At 49.2% G+C, this 10,226-nt stretch overlaps 1 long non-coding RNA gene across 2 annotated transcripts in view; it reads left to right on the top strand.

Annotated features, from left to right (window-relative positions):
* Positions 1–9,176: 9,176 nt before the first annotated feature.
* The window catches only part of LOC140724370 (uncharacterized), a 6,883-nt gene continuing 5,833 nt past the window's right edge, over positions 9,177–10,226 (top strand). The window contains exons 1-2 of one of the 2 annotated variants that reach the window (XR_012098114.1): positions 9,177–9,191; positions 9,291–9,451. This is a non-coding gene — a long non-coding RNA (uncharacterized lncRNA). The other variant, XR_012098113.1, reaches the window with a different exon arrangement.

Genomic DNA, 10,226 nt, shown 5'->3' with positions numbered 1-10,226 from the left:
CACGCACTGTTGATCAAGCTAAGTCACAGTCCATCTAAGCGATTCACCGTGTACACCAGTTTCCACACATCATCGTCCATCATCAGTCATCATCATCATCATCATCATCATCATCAGCCCGTCTAAGCGATTCACTGTGTACACCAGTTTCCACACATCATCATCATCATCATCAGTCCATCTAAGTGATTCACCGTGTACACCAGTTTCCACACATCATCATCATCATCATCAGTCCATCTAAGTGATTCACCGTGTACACCAGTTTCCACACATCATCATCCATCATCAGTCGTCATCATCATCATCAGTCCATCTAAGCGATTCACCGTGTACACCAGTTTCCACACATCATCATCATCATCATCAGTCCATCTAAGTGATTCACCGTGTACACCAGTTTCCACACATCATCATCCATCATCAGTCGTCATCATCATCATCAGTCCGTCTAAGTGATTCACCGTGTACACCAGTTTCCACACATCATCATCCATCATCAGTCGTCATCATCATCATCAGTCCGTCTAAGCGATTCACCGTGTACACCAGTTTCCACACATCATCATCATCATCATCAGTCCATCTAAGTGATTCACCGTGTACACCAGTTTCCACACATCATCATCCATCATCAGTCGTCATCATCATCATCAGTCCGTCTAAGCGATTCACCGTGTACACCAGTTTCCACACATCATCATCCATCATCAGTCGTCATCATCATCATCAGTCCGTCTAAGCGATTCACCGTGTACACTAGTTTCCACACATCATCATCCATCATCAGTCATCATCATCATCATCATCATCATCATCATCATCATCAGTCCATCTAAGTGATTCACCGTGTACACCAGTTTCCACACATCATCGTCCATCATCAGTCATCATCATCAGTCGTCATCATCATCATCAGTCCGTCTAAGCGATTCACTGTGTACACCAGTTTCCACACATCATCATCCATCATCAGTCATCATCATCATCATCATCATCATCATCATCAGTCCGTCTAAGCGATTCACCGTGTACACCAGTTTCCACACATCATCATCCATCATCAGTCATCATCATCATCATCATCTAAGCGATTCACCGTGTACACCAGTTTCCACACATCATCATCCATCATCAGTCATCATCATCATCATCATCTAAGCGATTCACCGTGTACACCAGTTTCCACACATCATCATCCATCATCAGTCATCATCATCATCATCATCTAAGCGATTCACCGTGTACACTAGTTTCCACACATCATCATCCATCATCAGTCATCAACATCATCATCATCATCATCATCAGTCCGTCTAAGCGATTCACCGTGTACACCAGTTTCCACACATCATCATCATCAGTCCGTCTAAGCGATTCACCGTGTACACCAGTTTCCACACATTATCATCCATCATCAGTCATCATCATCATCATCATCATCATCTAAGCGATTCACCGTGTACACCAGTTTCCACACATCATAATCCAACCACTCCCCCAGGCCGGGCTTGGAAATTCCCGCAGCTGTCGGGGTCACCGGAGGACCTGTCTGGTGAAGGAGTATTTGATTTTGGTTCAGACACGGTTACAGGAGTCGGGCTATTAATAGTCCAGTTTGCTGAGTGTTGGAAGGGAGGATCTGGGAGATGTTGGAAGTGGATCTGACTTGGCTAGAGGCTGCTACATTGCGGCAGCGAGAATGCTGGTGGTTACCTCCTGAATCTGGCAGTCGGACCACGGTGGTGAGAGCAGTAGCCACTGTCTGCGTTGAACTGCGAGAGCTGACTTGTTAAGCGCGATCGCCGATCCCGTTCTATGAGGGCCCGCGGCAGAATCCGTGCTGGTGACAGCAGGAGCCAATCAGCTCTTTGGTTTTGTGGACGTTGTGTGACATGATGTCGTCGTGGTGCCCGTCAGCCAGATTTTCAGTCTCTGTCCTGCGTGCTGATTCGTCACCTCAATTGATTCGGCCCGCTACCGTGATGTCGTCTCGCAGCAAATTGAAGTATGGCTTACGAGCCGTGCTTAGCCACACAGTGTAAAGCGAGTAGAGCAGGAGTCTAAGCACGCAGCCTTGTGGTGCACCTGTGCTGAGGGAGATTGCGGAGGAGATGTGTGGTGAACTACATATACCTGTCTGGACACGCCCCCTGCTGACTGCTCCTGTGGCTCCTCCCACAGACCCCTGTATAAAGGTGATGGAGGTCTGAGCCCGGCCTCTCTGTCTCCAGGATGTAGTATGGTGGTCAATCACTGCTTGTTCCTTCTTCCAGTCAATAAAAGCCGATACCTCGCTTTTACGTCTCAGAGTGAGTTATTGATGGTGCATCAAGATGCCGTTGCCAATCCGAACTGACTGGGCCTACAAGTGAGGAAACCGAGGATCCAATTGCACAAGGAGTTATTGAGGCGGAGGTCTAGGAGCCTGTTGACAGTTTTGAGGGGATGATGTGTTGAACGCCGAGCAGTGGCCAATGAAGAGCGTCCTGATGTATGCTGTCCGGATGTTGCAGGTTTGAGTGAAGAGCCAATGAAATACATGCGCTTATGACCCGTCTTAACAGTAGCAAATCAGAAAACTGATGTCAAAATGGTTGTTGTGATGTGTCGTGGTGTAGTGGGTAGTGCTTGTCACTCTCACTTTCAGCTTCCACCGCTGGCTAGCAGTCTTGCGGAAAGGAGATCTGAATGTGTTAGTCTCTCCCTGCCAGTACACAGCGACTTCAATAGTAATCCTCGTGTAGCACCTCCTTGCTGGCGACACACGGCAACTGAACTCCTGTCGGACTCGGGCCGAACTACCAGATGACAGTGAGGAGGTCAGGCGCCTGCCCAACGTAGCACACGAGCCCACTGGTGTGTGGACATCCCCTGGTGCTCGTGAACCAGATCCCCAGCTCCAGGTAAATAGCCCCACTGCCTTGTGGGCAGCCTCGGGAGAGACGAAGGCTACGGGAGTGAACCTAGACAGCAGATCCGAAGAGGAACCCCAAAGGCGGCTGGACGTCATTGAACATGCTCCTGCAGACCAGCCGGTGGCAAACGTTCTGCTTCATAAGCTTTCCTTCGGACTACACCGGTGTGGCCGAGAGGGGGATCTTGATGACTGGGGCATCTCGGGATCTCCATACCTCCCGCCCAGGCTGGTGATGATCACCATCACCCATTGTCCTTCCAGACAGACGGATGCCCAAACAAATAGGAGCGGATCCCAGTTGCTCCTCAGGCAGGAGTTGACCTGTTTCATCGCCAACTCTCAAAGACCTTCATGACAGTAAATGTCAGTGCAATTGGCCAATAGTCATCGCGGCAGATTTCCACTTTCCTGTTGGGCGCTGGTGTAGTTGAAGCCTGCATGAATCAGGTGGGAACGTCAGACTGCCGAAGCGAGGGGTTAGTGTTATCATTGAGCGCTCCAAGCAGTTGATTAGCGCAAAATCCAGTACTCGACCACCCTCCTGAAGGGTGCTCTCACGTCGGCCTCAGAGTCTGGGGTCGTCGGGGGCTGTGTGAAGGTGCCTCCGTGTTATTCCTCTACTCTGTCAAAGTCAGCATAAAAGGCATCTGGGAACGAAACCTCGTCTTTGCACGTGTGGCATGGTCAAGCCTTGACACGGCTGTCGAGTATCCTTCTGTGATTCAGTTTTGGTCCACATTGCCCACTTCACACGTCAGGTGGCTTTCTGGAGTTCGTGCCTAGTCCACTTGTATTTCACTTTGTCACCAGTCCTTAACGCCACTGATCTGGCCCTCGGCAGATTGCGGGTGTCTTGGTCCACCCAGGGCTTCTGGTTGGGGAAGACTCTGAATGAGTTTTGGGGGGACAAACTCGTCCGCCGGTGACTTTAGACAGTCCGTGACAACCGTGGCCTATTCGATCATGAGTTCCTGAACATTGTCCAGTCCACCGACTCGAAGCAGTCCGGCACCCGCTTCTCTGCGACCACCTCTATGTTGCCCTTACTTTGGGCGCCTTGCCCTGTAGCCGCTGCCTGTGTGCGGGAAGGACGATGACAGCCAGATGGCGAGATTTCCCGAAATGCCGAGATGGAATGGTAGGAATTGCGAATCGTAGAGGCCAAGTGCGGTGGGACCCCCCGGTGCTGCCGCTAATACGTCGATGAGAACTGGACGGAGATTGCTTCAGGCAAACCTGACAGAAGTCCGTGGCTTTGATCTGAAACGCATCGGGTAGCCTGTTCCTTGTTTTCTGATCACGGAGGAGACGTTCTTGACAAGTAAAACGGACTACATTTAATCAATAGATGTTCCAGATCGGGAGAAGCAGGAGCGTGACGTAACAGCTAGGTCCGAGCACCATGAAGCACAGACCCCAGCGCTTGCCTTCCCCAAAACGGCAGTTCGGTTCACTAGATCGGCTGAGAACTCATCTGTCTGGAGCGCCATATCTGTTGCATCTTCAGTGAGCCACGTCTCGGTGAAACAGAATGCAACAATCTCCGATTTCCCTCCGATACACCAATCATGCTATTAGGTCCTCAATCTGGCTCTCTAGTGACTGCACATTTGCTAACATGTTGCTGGGTAGAGGAAGTTTTGCACCCCGATGTTATAGTCTGACTTGGAGTCATCCCTTTCTCCCTCTCTTCTGTATTGTCAGAGTCCCTGTGCCAACAAATAAATGTTCTGAACATGCATGCGCTAAAGTGCATATTGCAGTCTATTCTGGTTCTGCTGACTGGATTGACATCGATTGCCGTTGTACTTGAGATTCTGAGTGACCAATGGACACAAGAACACTACGTCACCGTGCAGGGTAAAGACTTTGTGGAGATTTGTGATATATATGATTATATGATATATATGGACAAAGTCTGAAATACATCTTATGGAAATGTTTGTTTGATGAACTTCAATAAAAATAAATTACAAAAAAGAAATTATGTTGCTTATTTGTCTACTAATTTCATTCCTCAGCGTTTCCTTCCAGCTGCCGGGTTTATTTCACCTGCTAAGGTGCAGGGCAAATAGAGAACTGAATCAATTGCTGATCAGATGAAGAACGTGGAGTCTTATTCACCACTTCCACCCGTTATCAATCAGCTTTCTCAGGCGAGTTACCCATGGAAGGAGTTAACCTCCTTGCAGGCTCCTCCGCACTGGCAGCATCCCGGCTTCTGGAATGTGTGTGATTTCAGGATAAATCCAGTTGCCCTGTATTTGAACTTCAAAAACAATCTTATATAACGCCTTCGTAAAGAATCTGAAATCTATTAGAGCATCGGGATCTTTTCCCAAAATCGTTTGTAAACAGAGCAAGGAAAACATACATATGGTTGCCAAATCATTCCCAGAAACGCCAGTGTAATTTAGTCTTCAGTTGCCAATTTGAACATCTGGAAATCTTTTTCTCTGGACTGAGAGTTCCGCACATGAAGCCAGGGCTGGTGATTGTTTACTCAGCCGGCGCCAGCGCTGTGACCTCTCCAAGACACCTCTGCGAGCCACAGAATAATTTAATAAATGCCACTTGTAAGTGGTACGTAGTGGGGATTTGATGGTTTGAACAGCACACAGAATGCTGGAGGAACTCAGTAGGCCGGGGTGCATCTATGGAAAAGAGTAAAGAGTCGATGTTTCTGGCCGAGACCCCGCTGTACTCTTTTCCGTAGATGCTGCCCGGCCTGCTGAGCTCCTCCAGTACTTTGTGTGCGTTGCCCTGGGCAGACTGTTCTCCCCTTTGATGGTTGTCTTGTAACATAGAGCAGGAGAGCTCTGGCTATCTGGTCAGTATGTATGTTCCTCTCTGCCGTTTCTGTCTGATTTGTTTTTTACGAGGCCGAGTTGCTAGCTCAACATTCAATCCAGCACGAATGAAAAGAGTGCAAGGAGCCGGCCGGATTCGAACCCGGGACCACTCGCCTCTCGCCCAGGAAGCCCGGTGCGGATGCCACTACACCACCGGTCAGCTTCCAGCTAGCCAGTGCCAACCTACTCCTACTAATCTGCCTGGTCCCATCGACTTGCAAATGCAACATACCCTTCTATAACCTTCCCATCTATGCACTATCCAAATTTCTCTTAAATGTTAAAATCGAACCCACCTCCACACCTCCGCGGCAAGTTTACTTTGAGAATGCATTTGCTTTGAACTTTGAATGTTGAGGCACGCTTTGGGCAACAGCAGATGGACAAGCGGAGAGCTGAAGTGGGGGAAACAATAACTGATTGCCCAAAAGCGAATGTATGCAATATTCCGGATCAATTCTCCCGTCTCCTTTCCTCTTCACCCCCGTCTTTCCACATGCAGCCGGCGTTTTCAAGGAAGAGCCTCCTCATAGAGCTACAAGAATTTTCCCTTAGAAGTCGCCTGTAATCTGCCTCTCTACTTTGGTAATCGAGCGACAGCTTGTTTATTAAAGTCACGAAACAAAATTACCGTAGCGCTACACAGAGAGCTCATTCCATACCTGCGCATAAGAGCAAAAGGCCAAAAGTATCAGGAGCAGAATTCGGTCATGTGTATCATCGCCTTTCTATCGGAGCAGATCTATTATCCCTCTCAACCATATTCTCCAGCCTTCTCCTCATAACCTTCTTAACTAGCCATGACGAGTCAGGAACCTATCAGACTCCAACTTAAATGCACCCTATAACCGAGTCGCCGGTGTCAATGAGCTCCACAGATTCACCACCCTCTGGCTAAAGAGGGCCCCTCCTCATGTCCGTTCTAATTCAGATTTCAAAGGTCAAAGCCAAGGAAGTAAAATGGACGCCCCTCTGTTTTGAGGCTGTGCTCTCTGGTCCCAGACTCCCCCCACCATAGGAAACATCCTCCCCAAACCCACTCTATCTACGCTTTTGAACATTTGATAGGTTCCAATGAGATTCCACCCCCCCACCCCAAGCCCTGTTCTTCTAAATTCCATCGACTACAGGCCCAGGGTCAATAATTGCTTCTCATACAATAAACGCATTACTCCGGGTACCATTCTCGAGCTCCTCCTACCAACCCTCTGCAATGCCAGCGCATCCTTTGCTGAACGAGGGGTCCAAGACCGCTCTGAGGCCTCACCGGTGCCTTGTGAAGCCTCGGGGTGGCATCCTTTCCTTTCTATTCTAGTCTTCTCGCAATGAACGCTAACGCCCCATCTGCCTTCCTTACCACCGATTCAATCTGCAAGTTCTCCTCCAGGGAATCTCGCGCGAGGACTCACGGGTTTTCCTCTTTATTCCTGAGTGTGGGGAAAACAGAAGTCATGGGCTGCGCTGGAGGGTCGGGCGATGTTTATGTCGGTCGGCAGAGCATCTTGGGCCATAGGACCCGTACTGTGCTTGACCGCGCTATGCTCAATGTCCCACGTTCCACCTTCTGCGTTCGGTGTTCTAACGAGTCTCTTCTGGCTGCTCATTAATACACTTACCAGGGGTGATTGATAAGCTCGTGGCCTAAGGTAGAAGGAGTCAATTTTAGAAAACCCAGCACATTTATTTTTCCACATAGTCCCCTCCAACATTTACACTCTTAGTCCAGCGGCCGTGGGGCATACGGATCTTGGACCTCCAGAAAGTGTCCACAGCAGGGGTGATTGATAGATTCGTGGCCTAAGGTAGAAGGAGATGAGTTATACAGCTCCCGTTACATTCACATGCAGCTCAACTCTTTGAGTGGTTCTGCAGAAAGTTTGAAGTCAATAACCCATCAGTTAATAACTCCTCAGGGGTGATTGATAAGTTCGTGGCCTAAGGTAGGAGGAGGTGAGTTATTCAAACTTTCTACATAATTGGTACTCAAAGAGTTGAGCTGCGAGAGTTTCAGTTTCAAGAGTGAAACTGGGATGGGGGAAGGGAGAGGGAGGGAGTTACCGGAAGTTGGAGATTTCAATGTTCATGGCAGTTTCTCTCTGCCTCCTCCTCCAGCTGCCTATCACCTCTCTCATGATTCTGCCTTCTTCTACTACCCATAGTGCTTTCCCCTTACATTCCTTCTTCACCTCTCCTGCCTATCCCCTCCCTGCTTCCCCTCCCCCACCCCTTGATCTTTCCTCTGATTGGTCTTTCAACTGGCACCTACCAGCCTTCTCCTTCCCACCCTCCCCCCACCTTCTTTACACAGCCCCTGCCCCCTCCCTCTTCAGTCCTGATGAAGGGACTCGGCCCAAAACCTGACTGCTCCTTTCCACGGAAGATGCCCGACTTGCTGAGTTCCTCCAGCGTGTTGTACGTGTCGCTATCTTTCAATCTATCTGCCTATTTATCAATCTATCAACAATCCATCTATCTGTCTATCATCTATCTATCTATCTATCTATCTATCTATCTATCTATCTATCTATCTATCTATCTATCTATCTATCTAACTATCTATCTACCTGTCTACCTCTCTCTCGCTAACTATCAACAATCTATCTGTCTGTCTATCTATCTATCTATCTATCTATCTATCTATCTATCTATCTATCTATCTATCTATCTATCTATCTACCTGTCTACCTCTCTCGCGCTATCTATCAACAATCTATCTATCTGTCTGTCTATCTATCTATCTATCTATCTATCTATCTATCTATCTATCTATCTATCTATCTATCTATCTATCTATCTATCTATCTATCCATTTATCTATCTGACCGTCTGTCTATCTGTCTGTCTGTCTATCTATCTATCTACCTGTCTACCTCTCTCTCTCGCTATCTATCAACAATCTATCTACCTATCTATCTATCTATCTATCTATCTATCTATCTATCTATCTATCTATCTATCTATCTATCTATCTATCTATCTATCTATCTATCTATCTATCTATCTATCTGTCTCCCTGTCTGTCTGCATGTCTGCCTATCTCCATTTCCTCGGGTCCATCACTACCTGGATCTATCCATGTCTTTACGTACCGCTTTGATTTATATATTTATTTGAACTCAGCGTTTACTTCACGCTGCCAGGTTTATTTTACCTGCCGAAGGGCAAACACAGAACCGAATCAATCGCAGTTCATATTAAGAACCCAGAATGTTAACCATCATTTCCATAAAATTAGCCATTGATTATAATTCAGTCCGTTGTTCACGGAAGGAGTTAACCTCCTCGCAGACTCCTCTGCAGTCGAAGAGGGCGCACCACTGGCGCAGCGTCGCCCCGTCCGGAGGGTGACAAAGGGCAGCAGTCTCTGAGAATTACCGGCCGACTGGCTGCAGTAGCAGGTGACGCCCGAGGAAGTCTGAGTAAGGAGATTTGTTTGGATAACCAATCACTTTCCCCGCCCTCCCTACCCCAGCGGTAAATCACATTTCTTGTTCCCCACCCTACCGCCCGCGGGGCAGGATCCGCCCTCCGACTCTCCGCTCATAAGAGGCGACAGGGGGCGGGAGAGGAGCCCGAGTCGGCACCACATCCAGACGCTGCAGAACCTTTCCCGAGACGATGGCCGCGTTACTTCTGCTACTGACCCTGCTCCTCCTGAACCAGGGCCTTGAGCTGGCGGGTGAGTCGGTTCCCGACTGCGCGGCCACCTCTCGGCATTTGCGCTTGGTCTGCCGGGCACCTCCTCAGCGTTGTCTTCACCAGCGGTGCTTTATTTTCCTTCAGCATGAAGCTCCTTTAACGCAATACCTTTCGGTCCCGTTGGGCAGCCGGCGGCCCCTCCGTCTCCGCCACCGGGCAGAGGATGCCCTGCCGCTGCGCCGGCACACTCACAGGGTTCCCTCAGCCCTGGAGCACTGCAAGTGCAGAGCGCACTCAGGCAGAGAGATCTCCCTTCACATCGGCCGCTCATCAGTCCCCACCCCACAGTCCGCTGCTACCTCCCATTCTCCGCGCAACCCTCAGCTCCGTCCTCTGATCGGCGTGCGCTCCTTCCGCACGTCCCGCTCCAATCCCATGGAACAAAACAATTTGATGTCGAACATAGAACAGTACAGACCATTCGGCCCACAATGTTTCGCTGTCCTTCTGACGTACCCTGAGGTCAGTTGAACCCTGCCCTACGCAACACACACTCACACACACACACACGCACACACACTCACACGCACACACACACACACACACTCTCACACACACACGCACACACACACACTCACACGCACACACACTCACACACACACTCTCACACACACACACACACACTCACACGCACACACACACACGCACACACACACACTCTCACACACACACACACACACACACACACTCACACGCACACACACACACACGCACACACACACACTCTCACACACACACACTCACACGCACACACA

This window comes from Hemitrygon akajei, unplaced genomic scaffold (assembly GCF_048418815.1).
Source record: "Hemitrygon akajei unplaced genomic scaffold, sHemAka1.3 Scf000198, whole genome shotgun sequence".
In the NCBI taxonomy this organism is placed as follows: Eukaryota; Metazoa; Chordata; class Chondrichthyes; order Myliobatiformes; family Dasyatidae; genus Hemitrygon; species Hemitrygon akajei.
The sequence above is the reverse complement of the archived record's forward strand: the minus strand, read 5'-3'. Positions and strand labels throughout refer to the sequence as shown.